This window comes from Rhamphochromis sp. 'chilingali' (genome assembly GCF_963969265.1).
Source record: "Rhamphochromis sp. 'chilingali' genome assembly, chromosome: 4".
Taxonomy (NCBI): Eukaryota; Metazoa; Chordata; class Actinopteri; order Cichliformes; family Cichlidae; genus Rhamphochromis; species Rhamphochromis sp. 'chilingali'.
The window spans coordinates 27,869,994-27,891,978 of NC_137948.1; the positions used below are offsets into that span (position 1 = coordinate 27,869,994).

General features: G+C 39.2%; 1 protein-coding gene across 5 annotated transcripts in view; it reads right to left on the reverse strand.

Annotated features, from left to right (window-relative positions):
- fbxw7 (F-box and WD repeat domain containing 7) overlaps window positions 1-21,985 on the reverse strand; it is a 134,888-nt gene that overhangs the window by 110,940 nt on the left and 1,963 nt on the right. Inside the window, exons 2-3 of one of the 5 annotated variants that reach the window (XM_080880640.1) lie at window positions 8,624-8,740; window positions 2,416-2,498 (exon numbers count right to left, since the gene is read on the reverse strand). The exons of 1 other annotated variant lie outside the window; for it this stretch is intronic. The gene's annotated coding sequence lies outside the window, so the exon portion shown is untranslated. The remainder of the gene's footprint in view (window positions 1-2,415; window positions 2,499-8,623; window positions 8,741-21,985) is intronic. 3 more of the 5 variants (XM_080880641.1, XM_080880639.1, XM_080880643.1) reach the window with 3 other exon arrangements.

A 21,985-nucleotide genomic window follows, 5' to 3' on the forward strand; every position in this document is an offset into this window, starting at 1 on the left:
CAAGTACTTCAATTTGTATGATATAAATTTAAAGGAAACGTCACATCGTCAGTCTCTCTTACATGTTTATGAACTCCACAACTCCTTCATATTACAATGTTATGTTACAAATTAGGAAACGTTACAACCACAGCAGCTCCGCGTTCTTACACAAATTTAGATAACTGCATTAGAGGACTCTTCAGAACAGCCTTCCTTACTTTTGGATAATCTTCGTAAATTTATGCCACATCAGATTTTGGGAACAAAAACAAAAAACCCAAAAAAAAAGTAGATTAAAAACAGCCAAAGTGGGAAAAAAGGAGGCTTAGTTTGTCAGGATGGGCACTTATGACAGTCTGAACTCTTGACTTCATTATGAAACACTGTTGAGACCAAGCAAGGAAATTTAATGAACAATCACTGCTCCACCTTTAAAATCTTAATATAACTTACAGAAATCAACCACCATTACCTGCATGTAACTACTGGCAAATCCAACTTCATACTGCAAACTTAATGCAACTCCTTCCACTCCAATCGATTTCATTTACTGATACTGTACAAAGTCTTCAGTGCACTGACAGGTGTTGAAGGAAAGTCTTTAATTCCTGTTGTGAACTTTGAGCCTAGTGTGATTAACATGTTCTCACACAGCAGCGTGCTACAGACGCACAGAGATTATTAATAAAACGGGTCTAATCTAGTCATACTGGTCCAGGCTTAAGACGTGAATCATTGTGTAGTTGTTCTGCATTTAGTTTCAGTTCCAAGCTTTGTGGTCTACACCAGAGCTTCATTTGGGATATTTATTTAGTGAATGAAAGCCACAGATGATGTCTTAGTGAAAAGCAAAAAGGAAGGAGGTTAAAATAAAAAGGAAAAAAGTCAAACCTACGGGAGGATCTTTAACTTTGCCACATTTACTTCCTCAAACCACACCGGCTTTGGTTATGTGGCAACATATGACTGGCTTTGAACATGTAAGCTGAGATGGATACAGCTCTACTGAAGTCAGTGACAGCATCTGGAGCAGCTGCAAAGTAGCCACTAGTACAAAGAGAATAAAGACAGTTCATAAATCATGGCTGGAATGCAGCCTCATTTCCTATCTGACCCCACCTCCAACAGCAATAGTTTTTTTCCTTCAACTCTAGGAGCTCTCTACACCAAGTAGCTGAGACCTGAACATCCCAATCAAGACTTGGCTTATAAGTCTAATTGTCTGTAGTTTGCCCCACACAAAGAAACCCCATTCAGAGCAGATGCTGGAAAAAGCAGAACTAATGAGTGGGTAAGATCACGTATGTCTGACCTGACAGTTGATGCAGAGCTGATTAATGCTATAACAAAGATAGATGAGTCTGTATGAACCTCGATTTTGGAATTACAGTTTAGTATCTTGCCAGTGCTGCAGCGAAATTGGCCGGAAAGTGGCCATAGATCTTTCTGTAACAGTTAAAGCACTAAAAGCACTCCATGCTGTCAAGAAGAAATGTTTACTCAAGTATAAAATTAAATAAAAACATGCATTAGGATGAGTGCAATAGCTTCATTTGTAATTTGAACAATTAAAGTCAGTGTACAAATGCCACTTTTAAGATGGCACAGAGCACACTGGACAAAACCAACCAGGAGCTGTGCGTCTAAATCTGGCAGGCAGCAGAGAAGTTGCTGATTCACTCAGGAATGCTGGTTCCAGTCACACAGACCTAGAGACTGGTCAGCAATCATATGGCAACCAGTGGGGATCATGTTCTGTAACTGGTTGGTGAGCAGTTGCTGGTTGTTTCTTTCAGTCAATGGATGAAATCACAAAAAGGGTGCTGCACCACAAACCACCTTGCATTTGCTTTGGTTGACAGTTTACATGGAAGATGCCGATTTGTCTGCAAACACCAACTACTTTGAAGGTGAAGAGTGTCAGTTTCCCGTTTGACTTCACTTTTCTCCAAGTTTCACTAATAGCTCAGAAACACACAGTGCCCAGAGCATGTGGTACAACTGGTCTGTGGGCTACTCTTACTTAGTTCTTCACCGCAAATACTCATGGACACAACCATAAACCAAGAGAGAGAGAACATATGCAATGCTACAACCTTTCCATTGAGTATCAAGAGCATATTCAAACATGAATAAGACACAATTCCCTAATTAAATTTGCTAGATTACCATTATAGGAGGAAACACCATTTTCATCCTCCAGTTCAACATTAAAAAATATTGGCTGTCGCCAGTGCTACCACTCAGCCTCCTAGTAGACACACGTATGGTATAAATTTGAGAATCCTAGGGGACTTTCTTCTTCAGTCATCGCATTTGGTCATTTTGCAAAAACTTGACTTCTGACCTCAAGATACAGATTGCTGAAATTTGAACACATCTAAGATTTTTAATAGATATACTCTTGTTATCAATTTAAAAATACTACGTCACCTCTTTACTGAGTTATCGTATTCAGAAACTTGTCCACGCTGCCTGCCAGCCTGCTAGGAGGGGTGGTGCCAATACCCCATCAGCTGTGGGGAGAAAAATAAAAAAATAAAAATCACAAAAGTGAATGGAATACAGCTTGTGTCATTCCAAGGTGCATTACATCAGTATTCACCCTGTACTGAGGAAAATATGTTGCGGTAAGTTTACTCTGAATTTCTTTTTAGCTGTGGTTAGGTGGATGTCAGTCTATGTTACAGCAGCTATGTCAAGCTCAATTCCTTGAGGGTCAACTTTTTGATATGTCCATAGTCCAACATGAATTAAATGGCTAAACTGCCACCTCAGCATGCAGTCAAGTACTACAGAGTCTTGCTAATGACCTAATGATTTTATTCTGGTGTGTTGCGGTGAAGACGCGGTTAATAGTTTCAGGACACTGGGCGTCGAGGATTGGAGCGGTTTTCCTCCTGCCCCCAGTTTGATTAAACTAGAATCACATCATATTTTCGGCACTACATTGTAGTGAGACAAGTTTGTGGGTGTTGTGTCCGCAGCTTTGGCTGTCCTTTTAACCTCTTGCTGGTTAGCTAGCGTGAGCTATAAGCTAACAGCTAGCCTGGTTAATGAAGCTAGAGTTCCATGCACATGTAAAGACAGCTCATCTCTACTGCTTTAACTGTTAAATCGGAAGGCAATACTGCGGTTGACAGGGTTTATTATGTGAAACAGCAGCTTGTTTAGTTTAAACATCCTGCGTTAGGAGGCTAGCTTCATCCGTCTCCCCTCCCTTGTGGTTGGAAGGGACAGGGTTTCATCTTTTGGCAGCCATGCAGACTGAGCTGTTTGCGTTCTCAGGACAGCCATGCAGAGATTAGTGGCTACATTGCAGCCCCAGTCACAGCTTTCATCACCGTCTTTCTCGTCTTTCCCCGGAGTAACAGCCAAACAGTGCGAGGAGGACCTATTGGCTAGCACTGCAATAGAACGTATGTGCAATAGAAATAAGAATATACGTTCTTATTTTAAACTTAATCTGGAATTCATTGCAAACTGTTTGCGTGGGATATGAATGATAAGATTGTTTTTCCAATAAGAGTTAGTAAAAACATCTCCAGTGTGATCAAATTTTCATGCCAAACATCTGCAGCTTGGGAGTCTATACAGCACTATGATGCCCAGACTTCATTCTTTTGAAAACCATACATCTTTCCACAGGTCTGAACTTCATCAGACGCCAACTAGGCACAGAGCTGGATGAGGCCAGCTATCTGATCAAGATGACTTCTTTAGATCCATGGGGTCAGGAAAGCCAGAAGCATTGGAGCTGGAGAGCTACCATTCATGTCCAATTGCTGGAGGTGTGGATCTATTGCATAGCTTTCCTCACATCAAGAAGCTGTCAATTAAAATCAATACAGTTCTTGCTGCATCTAGAGCTTGTGAAGGACTCTTTAGTCAGGCAGGACTCCTCGTTCACTGCTAAACAGTTACAGCTTCACAGCAAGAACCTTTAGAGCAAACTGCTGCTGAAGCGTAACCATCATTTTACTGAGTGAAGAAATGGCACGTTTTTGCTAAATATAGAGAAAAAGATGCACAACCACACAATTTATGGTAAAAGTGAGCTGCCTTGTATATACACATATGTTGAAGTTGTGTCGTTCTAATGTTTTCTGAGGCTGCTGTACCATTTAGAGTAAAAGTGAATATAAGTATACAGTATATCTTGTCACTGGAAATGGTTTGCACTGTTCATATATTTATATTATTTACTGTATGTATTGGTTAAAAAAGCTTTGTTGTGAAAAACTTAATCTGGAAATTAGAATTGTTGTGCCTTAATTTTTTTACATATGTTCTTTTTGGTCTATAAAGCTCTGAATGGTTTAGGACCAAAATACATCAGTGACCTCCTGACCCAGTATGAACCTTCCAGATCCCTCAGGTCACCTGGATCCGGTTTTTTATCAGTTCCCAGAGTCAGAACCAGACATGGAGAAGATGCATTCAGCTTTTATGCTCCATATATCTGGAACAAACTCTCAGAACTATTGATTTTATCTACTGTTCCTTTCTTCTTCTTTTTTTTTTTCATTTTAAATCATGCTTTTTATTTGTTTTTATTTTTTAGTGTCTCTGTACAGCACTTTGAACCACATTGTTGTTGAATTGTGCTATATAAATAAACTTGCCTTTTTGAAAATACTACAGTGCATATTTATTCATTTGTTTGTCTAATAGCATTTATTTAAAAAATAAATCAGACATTACAAATAGTTACTCGCTACTTGAGTAGTCTTTTCACCAACTACTTTTTTACTCCTACTTAAGTAACTTTTTGGACGACTACTTTTCACTTTTACTTGAGTAAAAATATTTTAAAGTAATGCTACTCTTGAGTAATTTTTGGATACTGGACCCACCTGTTACCCTGTAGATAAAAGTCATCCACCAACAAACTAGACAGAAAAGAAATGATCCTAGGTAAAACTTGGAAAAGACCACTTTTTTTTTTCTTAAGTGAATTTTGGTCAATTTCGATCCACAGCACAGTGTTACATTGACCTAAAATGATAGTTCAGCTTCAGCTGTATTGTAAATACTTAAGTGTAAATGAGCTTCCAATAGCTAAAAATAATGAGCAATCATTTAAACTTACAAACAGCAAGCATGTAAATGTCAGTGAGAGAACTGGCAGGTTATCAAGTTATTCCTGTGGTTATCATCGTATAATTTAAAGGATGAATTTAGAGGATGATCAATTTTCATGGAACCAAAAAGCATATGCCAGAGTAAAATGTCACAACAGCAGCAGAAGCTGCTGCTATTTCCCTGCACCACCTGCCCCTTTTGCTGTGAATGCAGATACAACCTTTAATTTACAGTAGATCTCATTAGAGGTTAGACTAGAATTTAAATGTATTCCTCTCTCCATCCTTCTCCCCACCAGTGCCATAATGTTACATGCTTTTCATATACTTGGTAGGATTTCATCTGGCTCCTGATTACATAAATGCATGCTTGTATAACAGTCTTGTATCTGCAAAGGCCATGTGTATCAGAGCAATCAACAAGCTGACAGAGATGTTCTTGGAGTGAGAGGTGTTTCATCCCAGAGGAAATCATGAGAAACCTGAACAGCACTGTGCCGCTACCATGGAAACATTGATAGGCCAACAGATGCCATGACTAAGTATTAGCATACACTAACACTGAGTGGTCAACCATATTCTTATATGTGCGGCGCTTTATATATTAGGGGTGCAACGATACACAAAATTCACGGTTCGGTTCAATACTTTGGTGTCACGGTTCGATATTTTTTTTCGATACAAAAAAAAAATGTTCATGCCTTTTTAATTTGTCATTTATTAAAATTATAAATATATATTTTAACTCAAAAGTACAGTGTTTAAATTTAATGTTGCTGAAACAACAAAGTAATAAAAAAAATAAATCTGATGGAGAAATCACTCATCTTTGGAAAAGAGTTTATCACAGAGAAATGGCTCTTTCCAAAATAAAAGCTATACTATACGCTTCTTCTGGGCTATATTCTCAGCAGCATATTAAACATCAGGTCCCCATAAGGAGAATCATGTGCTAACGGCTGTCTAAATGACTCGGGTAAAGTTTGTAGCATGCGTGCTTGTTGTTTTTGTCTGCTTCCACTTGTCTTTGCACTAGGATGATGTGCAGTCATATTCGTTGTGTGTCAGCGTAAATCTCGTTGAAATGACGTTAACGCCACAACACGGCAAATCTCCGTTAACGAGCTACCGCGGATCGCCCCGTGCATGGGGCTGGACGGCCAACACGTTAACGGCTAACTGCGCTAACACACTAGTTCCCACCCATGTAACTGAGCATTGCGTGGCACATCCAACATACTGTTTTACTTTAGTCCATGACGCGCTTACCTTCAGGGTCATACGTCACATGAAAACCAAAATAGTTCCAAACGCCAGATCTGAATGAGGGTGGGGGAGGTTCAATTTGCCATGTTGCAAGGAGAGCTTAACTTCTGTGTCGCTAGCTTGCCCTGCGCTCAGTGAATCTGCGTTCGACTACTCCGCCTAGGCTGCACTGTCGAGCGCAGATCCACTGAGCGTTCAACACAGAAAGCATCGTCGGAAGAAAAGTTGATAAAATAAATTTAAAATTTTGTATTGTTCGATACATATGCGTACCGAACCGAAAGCACTGTATCGAACGGTTCAATATCGATACGAGTATCGTTGCACCCCTAATAAATATGTAGAACGGGATGCCGCAGTAGTTAAATGAAGTGAAGTGTCTAAAACACCATCCCTCACTCCTCACCTATTTTAACTGTGAGCTTGACTAGCAATCACTTTAAGGAAAGATGAGATGGGAGTTTAATTTAAACAGCTACAATCTAATTAATTGACGTTAAGCGGTACACCCGCAAGTACTGAAAGCAACTAGCTGGCTTTTGTACTCTACCTGTAACAGGTGATTAGCTGGAAGCCCGTGTGCATCTGTCAGTGATGCTGCTGGTGGAGCCCAAAGTATTTATATAAATAGAACACAAAGAATATTTACATAAATATAAACTCCTCCTACTATATAAATAAATTCAACACCACAGATGCTCAGGATGATTATGCAAACCACTATTTTCAGGTAGACGAACTTCCAGTCCCCACTAAAGTATACCTTTACTTTAACCCCTGTAGCTAATTTTAAAACTATTATATAGCATTTACACAGCTCAGCCCAAAAGAGACAAAAATGTAAAAATAAAAAATAAAAATAAAAATCAGGGGGGAAAAAAAATATATATATATGTATCAGAGAAAAGGGAAAGACAAAAACAAATGTCAACCACTGAATCATACGTTGAACTGTTGCAACAAGTAGTTAATTGACAGGTCAATTAATGAGAAATACAGCTGTGATAATTTTGTGAGGCCGTTTCATTATTAACGAATAGCTTTCAAACAAAGAAAACATGTAAAGACTGGGCTTTTGGAAACGCTAGTCCACATATTTACTTTTTTCCTATATTTGCAATAAATGGATAAGAAAATGACCTGGAGATGAACAGATACTGAAAACTACTCAAAGCCATAAAGGAATGCTAAAATAGTTTCGTAGGGTGGCTTATAATACAGTGATCATGTTTCAGTATAAAAAGATTTGGTTGGATTTGTCAGTTTCTTTCTCAGGGAAAAAAAAAACTTGACTGTGGGCCAAGGGTGAACAAAATACATTATTTAAATACAGGTGTCAACAGCAAAACAATCTCTCTCTCAAAGTATTCAAAACCATGTTACACTTACGAACCCCATTACATAAGTGCACATATGACCAGATATTCACCTGCCATTTACCTATCGGCTAATACGGCCAGGATTACAGTCCCTTGGAAACAGACAACTGCTACCACCATGGATACCTAGTTTTTCTTATTGTACTCCCTAATCTAGTAGAACAACACATGCCAACATGTCTCATGCACATTCACTGGCGACCCTAGTGGGTCCAACTCAGGGGTGCTGAGATAATGAAAGCCATTATGTCCCTGTTAACTCCAGTTTAATTTTTGTTTATTCGGTGACACTGATGAACTGAGGAAAAAAAAGGAGAAAAAAAGAAAAGGAAAAAAAAAAAACTCCTTTCCCCTCCCCAGAACAAAAATGAGGGGGGGGAAAAAAAAAAAAATTATTTATTTATTTTTTTATATATATATATATATATATATATATATATATATATATATATATATATATATATATATATATATATATATATATATATATATATATATATATATATATATATATATATATATATATATATATATATATATATATATATATATATATATATATATATATATATATATATATATATATATATATAAAAAAATTGGCCAAATACCGTCAATAGTCTAGCGCATTTACAGGAATATATTGGACTACAACTCCTCTATATTAACAACATATCTTCTCCTTTTAAAGTTTCATCACTGCATGAATATGTTTCAAGCCAACAATGCATTTCAAATAGAAGTGGGCATTTAAACCTTATGCTCTGCACAACAGTTAAAAATTTAAATCATTCATACTGGAGAGGAGGACAAAAAACATAAAAGTCAGTAAAGAAGCAAAAAACAACAGTTTTCTAAAGAAAAGAAAATCTGTCAGTCAATGGATTGCGTAGTAGCTCTGGAAAAGCTTGCCTGTGCTTGAGGGGCAGGGGGTACAATGTGTTATCTGCAGCGCCACAGACCTTCCTCCTTTGAAGTGTTGCTGAACCACCGACTGCGCCAGGGACAGTGAAGGTGGAAGGCAGGAGGCTGGAAGGGGGGGTATAGAAACCAACAAAGTGAGGTACAGAAAACATCAGATGCACAAACAGTTTAACTTGTGATGTACTACATGCACCTCAGAGACTATTTACACTGTTATTTCTGAAGCAGAGCAAAGGAAATTCACATGATTATTTTTCCTCTCCTTTTTCAAGGTCCTGTTTGGGGCAGCCGTGTTTCCTTTGGCGAGTAATGAAGAAAGCATATGGTGGCCATGTGTTGAACGATTGGCTGCGAGGTTGGAGAGGGGAAGTACATGGGACGAGCTGGATGGCAAGGAAAGTGAATCGACTGACTGTTCTGCCTATTCCCTCTGTTCACCGAAACTCTCCCTCAAGGATTATCCTCTCTAATAGACTTAAAGGCACTTTAACTGAGCTGCCAGCTGCCTGCGTCCCTGGTGGAAAGCAACCCAGGTCAAGTCTGAGGGAGGATATCCTACCATGACAATGCAACACATTCCTAGAGTGCCTCAAACTTGCATCAAAGTAAAATAAATGTAACCACTCGTACCAAATACTGAAAGTAAATTAAATATTTAGTAGAACAGAAAAACAGCCTTACTTCACATTCAACGCAAACACATACAAGAGCTTGAACACTAACAGCTGCAACGACAATGCCACTCACGACCATCATGAGATGTGAACCTTGGGCAATGTTACAATATGTATTCTTAAAATATGTGTATAGAAGAAGAAAAAATTCACACTGTTAAAGTATTACAGAGCTACAGTAAGTGTGACCAGAGCTTAAGCAGCTACACACTCCACACCTACTTTTTTGATAAACAGTAAATAATTCATCCATGAGGAGGAAAATGTGGGCCAGAGAGCTGTAATCTGCATAACTCTGAATTTCACTGCAGAGTTTTAAGGCAATTTCTGTGTCACACACTGCCATGGAAAAAGAAACGACTTTGATTAAATGTATTGAAATCACACACACAAAATAACTTAAAACCGCAGATTGTTATGTTGTGTTGGTGTCATGTAGAACCCACATCATATAGAAACGCCAACAATAAACACCACATTTATGGCGAAACTAAGATTTACTGTTCTCAGCCAATGTGGGAAACTGCAAGATGTGAGGTCTGTGCCAAGTGAAGACAGCAGCAAAAGACAAGCGCAGGATTCTGCAATAAACTCAGCTCTTTTGTTAGGAAAAAGAAAATGAATAATTAGGTCAAGGCTTCTCTGTTGTGGTCCACAGGGAATAGAGACCTGTTGATTTTCTTTCATGACATCTAATCATGGACTAATTTAGACACAACCTGCATTCCTTTGTTGAGTTTATTCATTCTGACCTCTTTTTGGGCTGATGAAATGCCAGCTTATTATGAAACAGTAGCTATTCAACAGTTGTAGGCCTACGGCAATATGAGGATGCTCAATGTCTGAAACATTTCATTTTTGTCTAGAACGTCAAAACAATTGTAATAAAAAGGTCAGTATATCTACCTTTTAACTAATAGGTCATTAACCTACAGGGAAGCCTGCCAAACTGTATGACTGTTCCACAAACAAATCACTCAGTATGACCAATTAATCTTTAAAATACTGTATTATGTATTTAAAAACAAAAACCCAGCTGTGATGCTCAGGATATTATCCTATTTCAGTAATGTGTAAAATGCTCATTTTGCTGAGGGATAGATGCTCAATTAATTAACCAATAGCTCTAACCAATGAACTTCAGTCTCTGAGCAGGAAGATAAAATATTCTTTTCACGCTACATTTTATAAATATTAGCAGAGAGCCACTAATCACAGAAGTTTAGCCAGATTTCTGAACCCGTTCCAAAGTGAAGTGCTGTGAAACTAGTTCAAACAAATCCAGGACTTTGCACAAACTACTCCCTCCCAAATTTTATTGTAAAGTTCTCTAAATTTTAGTTTTCAGTTACTACAGCAGGACATGATTGAGAGCACTCTAGTTCATGTAAGTCAAGTCGAGACTTGCAGTAACACAATGTGAACAAGGAACAGACACAAACTACGTGAGCAGAAGTGCCTGACTTCATGACTTCAACACAGGCTTGGTGATGTGGCACAGAGGTCTGGCCAGGTCCTCTTGGACCATGAGACATCGGGAGACCTCTGACCAGGCATGTAAGGGAAGCCTCCATTCACAAAGGCAGACGTTTCCATGCCAACAGCAAAGAGGCCTTTCAAACAGGTTTTGTGCTGCACCTCTGCTGCAGTCTCAGAGAAGGACCGGTGGGCATTTGAGAGGAAATGGGTTGTGGGAGGCAGTGAAGAGATGCAATTGTGTTAAGGTGAGATGGAAAAGGACTGAACAAAATGACCCACAGCCTGAAGGCATTTTGTGATGGGAAATTACAAAAGAAAAGGCTAGACGGCTCAAATCACTTTTGTCCCTTTTAAACGTATGAAGACATAGGAACATCGGTGGCTTTATCAAAGTGACGGCATTCTGTCAGTCCGACAGCAGACCCACAATATTGCCAGAACAAGCCGCAGTACCCAAATCAATGTGTGGTATGAGTGAAATTTGACAATACAAGTGCTGTATAATCCATTACTGGGTTTAGGCTGTATATTCCAGCCCCAGCAGCCTGCCTAACTTTAGTTGACTCCCATAACAGGCTCAAGCATAGTGGGAGGTTTAGACACAATAGAAACAAAAAGGTTCAACAGCCAAGTAAGCTAATGTTTATTATTAGCATGCTGCCATGAATATTTTCCCCATATTTTTCAAATGAAAAACAAATATTTAAAAAAAATAATAACTATACACAACACTAAAACCATTTTATCTGGTCAAATGACAGCCATCCACGTATGTCTACTAATTACCATCTTTCCCCATTTCCCCAGTGTTGACAGGGTTAATATATCCTAAAGTTCTTATAATATCATATTACCCTAACAGAGCACTTCACTCTCATACTTCAGGCTTACTTGTGGTTTCTAAAAGTAGAATGGGTGGCAGAGCCTTCAGGCCCTTCACCTCAGGAAACAGCTCCCAGTTTGGATTCCTCTTTGATAAAGACTATAGTTGATGCTCATTTAGGTGACCCTGAACTATCCCTTAATTATGCTGCTACAGACACAGCCTGCAGGATTTCATGTGACGCACTAAGCACTACTATTCCACTCACCTCTTTTCATTCATCATACATTTATATCCTCCTGAGAACTGAGGAAAAGAGATTCTTCCGATTGAACGTTTTGATTTCCTTCCTCTTTGGAGCTAAAAGAGGCCACCCAAACGCATGAGATATCAATGGAAAGGATGTTCTCTATTTAGCACAACAAGACTTATTAAGGTAGCTCAAATAAGTCAAAATATATAGACCAAAAAACATCCAAAAATGTCCATTGCACAGGCCACAAATGAAAAGGCTGGTTCTCAGGAGGATATACCATTGCAGCATGTCATTATATTTGTGTCTTGTCTCTCCCTTAGTCTAGTCTCCTGTTCACCTGCCCCTCCAAGAGCCTGGTTCTTCTGGAGATTTCTTCCTTTTAAAAAGGGAGCTTTTCCTTCCAACTACCATAAAGTCCTTGCTCACAGGGGATTGATTGTTTGATTGTAGGGTCTTTACCTTTTAGTATAAAAATTTGGTCCTATATAAATGAGCTGAACTGAAAAAGTTTCCTGGCAGAAACTGCATTGTAGCAGACTTTTCATACCATGGAGGCTCTATGTTTCGCTAGTAACTCTGATTATGAAAACTACTTCTATGTGTAGTGAGGCATTATAGATCCACATTTAGTAAAAGTTACTTATTGAAAGTTCAGGTCTTCAATAGGGACTTATAAACTGTGACTATGTGGTGCCTTGTGTGCCTGAAGTGACATACACACGCCACGTCAATGGAATAAAATAAATAATATATATATATATATATATATATATATATATATATATATATATATATATATATATATATAAAAATAATTGATGTGGAGATAATTTTTAAGATTATAACAAATCTGTAAAGTTACAACTGTTACAATTATGTAAATCTGAGCGACTCACTTTCAAAAAGCTCGTGAAGAGATACTGCTGTAAATTCTCACCTGTGCACAAGCATACACGTGCACTTTGTTCCAGGGTGCTGGCAAAGTCTGATCTGGCTGCCTCTAACACTTTCTTTTCACATGCACTTTCATCAAAACGTTTAAGGGGGTATAGTGCATGTGTGAAAAGTGCTCATTTGTGTTTATGTAAAACTTGCTCCTCTAGTTTCAGCTCCAGCACGTAACCAGTACATAGATATTTAGTACGTAGCCATCAATTGGGTGTGAAAGCAGCTCACTGTTCGAGTTGTGCCTGATCAACACTTCAAAGAAGAAATAAAGTATTCCTTCTCAGAGGACAAAGAGATGCTATTTGTACTTTCATATCTTTGGCTGTTGATAATATGCTCTGCTGCAGTATAATTGTGGACCCTAATATATCCACTCTTGACTTTTGTCCCAGACTGCCACTTTCTTCTGTCCCTGCACTGTGTCACCTAGTGTTCAAAACACAGCCCACATCAAAGCAAAATGCCTGGGAGATTTCTCCCCATGTTCATTACCCAGCTCAGAGCTACATGGCACAGCACTGAATTATTAACATACTCCTTGCGCTTCACAGATACTGAGCAAACGGGCCGTTTACAAGCACAGAATAAACCCATACTTTGCTCTTAAGGCTCCAGTAAATCCTCAGAGTAACTCAAACTGATAAAGCAAGCATTTAGAAGAGAGCATTTTTAAAAGGCACAAAACAGAGGATGGTATCACACTGCTAACGACAAAGTTACAGATGATGGAGGTATGCAATAAGCCGAGAAAGAGAATTCAAATATTATAAATATTACATTCTTCATGAGTATAGGAGGAAGAGAAAATGTGCGTCTGATAGCGTAAGATAAGATAGCTAGGGAAGGCCTGAAGCTGTGAATTAGATAGGTTTCATAGATATCATGCGGGGATGTCGTGGCATTGACATCATGGTCATATTACTATAATGATCGTATCATATATACACATACATAGGGCTGGGCGATATGACCCAAAATTCATATCTCGATATATTTTTTTTTTAAAGCCATAAAGTAAGAACAAAAAGAGAGTTCTTAGTCCAAGCTGTGTCCCAGATGTCACACAGGCATTTCTATTAACATAGAGCATAGATGTACATAAGATTTACTCAAAAATAAATTATGAGCATTTATTAAATAATAATGCTCCATAAATAAAAGAAAACAATGTTGTTTTTGTGCATAACAAAAAGCTCACAATTGTGCAGTCAAAATGTAAACTAAAAGACGCTGAGCATAATAACAAAGACAGATTTCACAGCTGCTCTGTTCCCAACTTCTACTGTGTGACTGACAGCATTGAGTTTGAAATCCTCCTCGTAACCACGTCTCTTAACAGGTGCCATTTATAGTCCTTATACACAGTAAGGTAATATTACGTTGAAGCACAGTACGTATCACTCCACGAAGGCTCCTCGGTAGCCGTAATGCTCTGACAATCCATCAAGCGGTGCAGCACCGTAGCTTACCAACAATGGCGTGTCCAGCGGGGTGGCCTGGGGGGGCACAGGCCACCCCCGGTGCCACCCCGAAGGCAAAACAATACAATTCAATCAAATATCAAATGTCCGATTATGTTTTCACGGTGACGCTCAGATATCAGAGTGTAAGTGAATGCAGCATCGGCTTCTGCGCTATGCGCATCACGTTAGCAAAGGTAGGAGAGCCAAGCACGAAAGACGGCACCGCTGGAAACAATTTTTCGGTGAAAGAAAATGAGGACAGAATAAATGTCCCGGTAAGTAATATTAAGTTTGTTGAGTTTAGTAAACTTCGGTGAAATTAGAATCCCAAGGAAAAAATAACACTTAAAGAATTATTGCAGCCCTCGAATATTTCAGACAGTATGCTACTGAGGGGAGCTAACATAAGAGTTATGAGTTATAAGATATCATCTAAGTCGTAACATTGCTGTATGGAGCTGCAGATTTGGTTGCATAGCTGGACTGGCCATCGGGCATACCGGGCATATGCCCGGTGACTTATTTTTTATTTTTTATTTTGTAAGGGCATGAACAATGAGAGGTGGTGGATTGGCCAGATGCAGGTCGATGTGTAAAAATAACTCAGTTGTTTGGTGGTGGCTATGGCGGGGCTTCCACAGAGGCCAGCAGGTGGATGAGGGAAGGGGAGGCAGGAGGAGGAGAGACCCGAGGCAGCCGCCAGTCCGAGTGTCAGGTGAACTGAACTTCAGGTAAGAAGTTATGACCTGCAGTCTATCTGGGTCAGATATAAACTAAGTTTAGGTGGAGTTTATTTTTGTTGTGCTGACTTTTTACTGTCAGTTGCAATAACTCATACTGCCCGAGCTAGCATGACGGAGTTTCTGTACAGCTGTTCAGTTGCTATGATGTTACTGATAGTGAACTTTATTTTATTCATAAGGTTAGTTAGTAGAGTTGCCAACGGCTCCTTAAAAATGGAATGGTCCCTCATTCAGAGAAAATATTACACGTTTCGTATTGAGCTGAGAAGAGACGCAGTTTGTCCCGGACTTTAGCTAGAATGGAAAAAGACAAAGCTGGATTTATTCTGTCGTTACGCTGCACAGCTGCCTCTTCTCCTCTCATTCTCTCCCCTCCCTCTCCTGTTTCTACTTCAATCATGAAACTGATCAATGATCAGCTGATCGGCTTTTCTCTCTTGTTTATTTATCGCCCACTTTGTGCCAGAAAGAGGAAACCAGCAGATGTCGCGCTAAACAACAGCAGCACGTTTAAGCTTGATCAGCTGTTGTTAGAATTTATTTAATATTAATTTCTAGTATCAGCTGATGTTTGCTGGAGCCACAGCTGTAAAGCTGCTGGTCATGATGTCGGTTTGGATATGTGGTGAGAGGGAAACATGAAGATGAAACCAGGAGATGTCCTTACTGAATCATCAGAGCTGTGATGGAGAAACAGGTTTACCTTTTAGGTGACATGAATGAGCTGAAGGGAAGTTATGAACTGTTTCTGAGAGACAAATAACACCAGGATCCTTTTTTACGTAGCTGACAGCTGGTAACTGTGCAGGGGCGGGTCTAGCAAAGTTATGCCAGGGGGCCAGGTAGGGCATTAACAGGGAGAGGTGGAGCACAAAGAAATTACTTTTCTTTCTTATTCTCATTTAAAATATCTCGCTTTTATTAAATAATTATCTAAATCTTACAACCAAAGTTTTTATCTGATGTAAAATGTATAGAAATCATACATATACCAACAAGACTGTACATCACTGTCACAACAGCATTTGTTTTCATTCAAAGGCTTTATGGTTTTAATACCTGGTGGGCCGGTCTGTAGTCAAAATGCCCGATTTTCTGTCCCGGTCCAGCCCTGCAGGTTAATACTGGCAGTGTCACCATGCCAGCTGACTGTATTTCATCATCAGCCAGTGTTGTTCTTGATCAATATTACCAAAGTTTACCATAAGGCAGCATATAAAGTATTTACTTGCTTTCAGGTTTTATTCAAATGTTAGTCTTTTCAGTTGTTTCTCCACTTTTTTCCTGTTTAAAATCAAACACCAGTTTGTGAGAAGATTATCTTCTTTTTTTTAACAGGCAGATAAAGTTTTACATTGGAACTGACTAATTTGTCAATTGTTTGTTACAAATGTTCGTATTTTAATATTCAAAAATGTTTTTGCCCAAAACATATGTGCACTATATGTCAGTAAAAACACTATGCAAATATTGATGTCCTTGAATGCTGAGTAAACACTGACAAAGCACTGATTGTATCTCTTGTACTTTATCAACGCAGTATCTAAACACTTTGCACCGTAGTGGTTAAAATCTCATTCTAATAAGAGTTAAAAGCGCATTCGGTTATTAGGTTTATAGGGTTATTGAATTATGGTTAATGGTTGGTAGAATTTTTTTTTTAAACATTATCTGCCAATTACATCTGCCACCCTTCTCCAAATCTGTGCCCCTACCTGGCCCCCCCAACAAAAATTTTCTAGACACGCCACTGCTTACCAACGTCGTACTAAAACATTTTTTTGACAGATTGCTGAGCGCCGTGTTCCACATAAAAATCGGTTCGCGGCCATCAAGCACAAACAGAATTCATACATAAGGCGCGCTGTCAACTTTTGAGAAAATGCAAGGATTTTAGGCTGTGCAGCGCCTCTGGGCTGCATGGCGTTAGCGTGGTTAGCTCGTTAGCGTGGTTAGCTAGCTAACACGTTGACGGCGTCCAGTCCCACGCACGGGGCGAAGTGCAGTAACTCGGACACGGCAAATCTCCGTTAACATCTTGTCGCTTCCTGCAGGTGAAGCGATGGGGGAGGAGGGGGAGCTGTGTTCAGTGAAGGAGGGGCGAGGCCGAGTAACGTTGCGTAAAGACAAAAGTGGACGAAAGAGAGGCAAACTTGCGGCTCCACAAGTATAATTATAACGTAGACTATATCGATATAAAGGATATTGTCACACCTTATATCTCGTATAAAAATATATCGATATTTTTTAAAAACTCGATATATCGCCCAGCCCTACACATACATATAAATCAAACCAGGTAACTTTAAGCAAATTAACTTTAAGCAAATTCTTAATAAAACCCTTTGTCGTCATTGTCCCCACCCCACCCCTATACTCCACCTGTGGGAGTCACCCACTGTTTAAGAACCACTCCTCTAATGTGTCGATGTGACTAACTGCAGCTGCATCAGGAAAGGCCTTGCCCAGGCAGCAGACACGTATACAGAATTCTTCGTATCAGGCCACAGAATTAAAATCACCAGAAATAACTAAACAGCTATTTTACTTTTCTGGTTTCATGTCTACTCACAACTCCCAGTAACGCCCCCAACAACAATGCTAATTTTAAAACAAGGTAAGCCATCATTACAAAGAATTGCAGGTTCTCAAGCTGAGGAGAGGCAGCAGTGGAGATAAAGGCTCTAGTGTGTGTTGTAATGTCTGACCCTAATAACAATAATTGTGCCCTTTTTTCTTTATGTTGCTGTACTTTGTTGCCACAAAGGACCACTTGATGACTTTAAGTTACTCTTCAAGAGATTTCCTTGAGACTGGAGATCCTCTTGGAACTCCCCACGGAAAAGCCCCTTTAATGTCCTTCCCATGCTTATGAAGACAGTTTCATTTCCCTCCTCATTTCCCAGTTTACATACACAGCTGAATAAGTCTTTAAGTATGCAAACTACACAGCACCTCTCTACACATTTGCTGCTGTCACCCCTTTCCCGTTTCCCTCTGTGGATTGCACCATTTAAACCTAATGTCTTTCAACCATCTGTCCCCTCTGCTCCAAAGCTGTCCATCTGTAGAAATCCCATTACCCTCTCAATTTGGTATATTAGACACAACTCAAAGATTCAAGCAACACTTCCCACTTTTAAGCTTTCCTCCAAACATAAACAGTGGCTTGAACATCCGTTTACCACTTGAAAACACAACCCCCACAGAGTAACTGACTTGTACTATCTCTCTCCATATGTAAGGAGTCTTAAAACTAGACAAGCAACCCTGAGTAGTAGCTTTGTTAGGAATAGCCAGCATCTGGAAAGCAGACTGATTCACTCACTGGTTACAAAATATGCATATATGTTTTCCTCAGTTGAAGATTTCAGACTGAGTGTGGATTTACTAAGGCCAGTCTCCCCATATGCAACGTAAACAATGTCCACCATCTTCATGCTTTGCCAACACAAGTTTCAAAGACAGGAAATCTCACCGTCCATGAAAACAGTATTAGGAAAGCCCTGATGTCAGTAACACAGCAACAGTAAGGAGTGTGGGAATGTGAAGCTTTACGCAAACAACGTCCAGGATACCCTGTCATAATCTTTAAGGGCTTGCAGCAATCCATAAACTAAACTTCCAAGTAATTTTTTTAACCTAATTTTGTGTACCAGTTTCATTTCACTGCAATATGAGAGGCTTTACCTTGTTTCTGTCATTTACCCTGTACTCATAACAGGTTACAGATTTCCAGCTTTAAAGAAGCTAAGCTTTTGTCTTCTCCCCCCCACTCTCTCTCCCTCTCTTCAACAACCTTGAATCTTGTTTAAAGCTAGAAGCTCTGCTGCTGCTGGTGGCAGAAAAGTTGCTAGTCCTGACCAGGGCAGTAGCAGCTCTCCGACACACACCAACAACCAAATCTGAGGGGAGAAAAACAAAGAAAAAGAAAAAGAAAATAAAAAGAGAGATGCACAGAGGGGGGGAAACATACAGTTGGCAGTGAAGGCAGGTGGGAAGATTGCTTGTATCTCTCCCTCTCCCCAAACACAAGAAAAACAGGAATCACAACAAAGATAAAGTATTTGACCTTTGGAAACAATCGATAATGGAATAACTAAAATCCTATCAATACTGATCCATATTTTTGTGTAAAAATAAATTGAAAATATGCAGTTCGTCTTAAACACTTTCAGCCTATCCTTGAATGTGAATTCTCTGATCTTCATTAGCATACACTGCCCTGCTGGAGGAGAGAGGAGAAGATAGAGTACATCCCCCCCCCCCCCCAAAAAAACCCAAAACAAAAAACCCAGCATACATTTAACTGAAGGGTTTAATAATGTTAATAATGTTCTTGTTGCAACCATTTTCAAAGGGGGTACATAATGGGCTGGCTATGAAAAACAAACCCCAGAGAGCAGCTTAGTTTGTACATATTAAAACAGCCTCTTCCAACACAGTTTCAGAAGTGCTGCCAAACAACAACCTGTTCAACGCAGTAAAAGACCAAATTAAAACAGTCCTCTCAAAACAACTACATCTGCCATTCCTATTCATCTGCTCCGCCGCCTGGCTTTTTACAGACGGCAGAGAGACGCGCTGCAGAAAAAGCCATAAAAATCTGAAATAATCTTGGAAAAATCTGAACATTCATCACATGAGAATGCAGAGCATCACACACTGGTATGATCAGGCACACAGCATCAAGTAAAGTGGTTGTACATGTCATAGGTGTTGAAAATAATTTTAAACTGCAATGACTGCTCACCTGACAGAAATGATCATGTTAGCGTTTTATTGCAATTAACTTTTTGCAGTGCACAATAACAAACTGCAATTTATCACCTTTTTCAAACTGCTAATTATGTTAAACTTAGGCAATATCTGTTTTATCAAAACATAGTTATCCCACTTCTTTTTTTTTTTTGCTGCAAAAATCAACCCTGTCACTAAAACCTGCTATAAATGTTGCCATAAGACGGAGTCAGTCTGAGACAGAATAGGGGCTGTTGAAAAACCACATATCTGTTGCTGTCTACATAGACAGAAATCCAACTATCACATCTGCATTCTGCAACTGTTCTACAGGAATAAAGCCAGAATACAACCAGCTGGCAGCCAGTCAAATCAAGTCTCTTCAAGTTGTGCTCATTGACAAAGACTCAGATTTAAGGCAACGTGCTTGCAATCTGTCTGCATTTATAAGTCAGATAGTAATTATTTGCAAACCTTCAACATCTCTCAGAGTACAGTCAGTCCAAGTCAGACTGCAACTGTTTGCCGACCTGTGCAATCCCCTTACGATCAAAAGTGGCTTTGAATGTGCAAACCCTGAAGGCGTGGGCAACCATTTAGTTACCACAAATTGCCATCACTTGCGGAATGTGAAAAATTCAATACAGTCGCCAGACACCCACCACTTCTTCTGGTAAATGTAAGGAGGTTGCCGTCCTGTCCTATTCCTACTAGTGTGACTGAGCTTGCTCGGAATTAGGAAATAACTTTGTCAAGCTAAATGCATCCAGTGTTGGATGGTTTATTAAATTTTAATTTGTTCTGATAACCTTATTTCAGGATGCTGATGCAGGAGATTCCCAGATTATTTTAATTTATTTAATAAAATATCGATATTTGGTGTTCTTGTATTGATACTATATCGGCACAAAAAAAATATCGCAATACTATGCTGCATTGAGCCCCCCCCCCCCTACTATTTAGGGAGATCTATTAACTGTCAGTGATTTTACAAACTCAAGTGTTAAACATTGGTTGGCTTCATCTTCTAAATATGAGGATTTGCTGGGTTTTGGGTTGGATTTTTTCCCCCTCTTCAGGATTATGCAACAGTAAATGACCTTATCTTTGTGTTTTGGACAGTTGATCGGACAACAGGACACAGCAAGAGCAATTCTCAGAAACAGATTGGCTAATCAAGAAAATAACATCCAGATTTGTTCATAATGACAATACAGGCTATTTGCAGTCTGATCATAATTAGTAATACTATGGGTTCAGAAAGCCTTCATCTTCTATACAATAAATGTTTGCAGGCACTTAAAGGAAACTGAACAGGTACAAAAAATGTAATAAAATATTGTCCTTAACAGATCTCTGATCGTCAATCTTGGGCATGCATACATAGGTCACTTCAATATGACACAAAGTTAAGCCAGTACTAACAAATGAGACCCATTTTATCCTTCCATTTCTAATGATTAATAAACACCAGTGCTGAGAAAAAGAACATCATCAATTTTTGATCAAACAGAGGCAGATTTCCAGCTCCTGGCTGATCGGACCGTTTCATCTGTTATGTGCAACCCAAAGCACATTTTTAACCAGCAATCAGTACAACAGCACTGAAATAAATGCTCCCTTTATGAAGCTTCTGGTGCTCAGCTTTTGTTGACACTCTTCCAGAGAAATGTTGTATCTCCTTTTTTTTTTTTTTTTTTTTAAAGAAAGCTGTAAATTATGTAATTTGGCAACTGAATGATATCCTATCAGCAGTGTGTCCACACTTCTGCAGTCAAACTCAGTATGGCAAAAGATATGCAACAGTGCTGCTGCACTTTTGTAATCAATGTGGTGCTTTATACTGCACAGATTACACAAGTATGTGTGTGCAAAGCATCACTCTTAGAATAGCAGCGTAACAAATATAGAAGGGAAGTGACAGAAGATTCATTCAAATGGACTGGCTGACATCTGTGCATCTTAACCAAAGTTGGTCATCTGACCTGACCTCACGACTCCCTCCCAAACTGAAATTAACATGAGCTGCACAATTTGATCCAAACTGACAAAACAGCACAAGAGAAAGATGCAGCATGGTTAAATAAGAGAGAATTGAATCTGAAACCGTTTAATGGTGCGCTTCAGTACTGCACTTCTGTTGTTTAAGAGAAATATGTAATGAATGCACACCCATTTGGGTTTGGCTATCGCTGCATATGAGGGGTTGTGGTCAAGTTTGAGT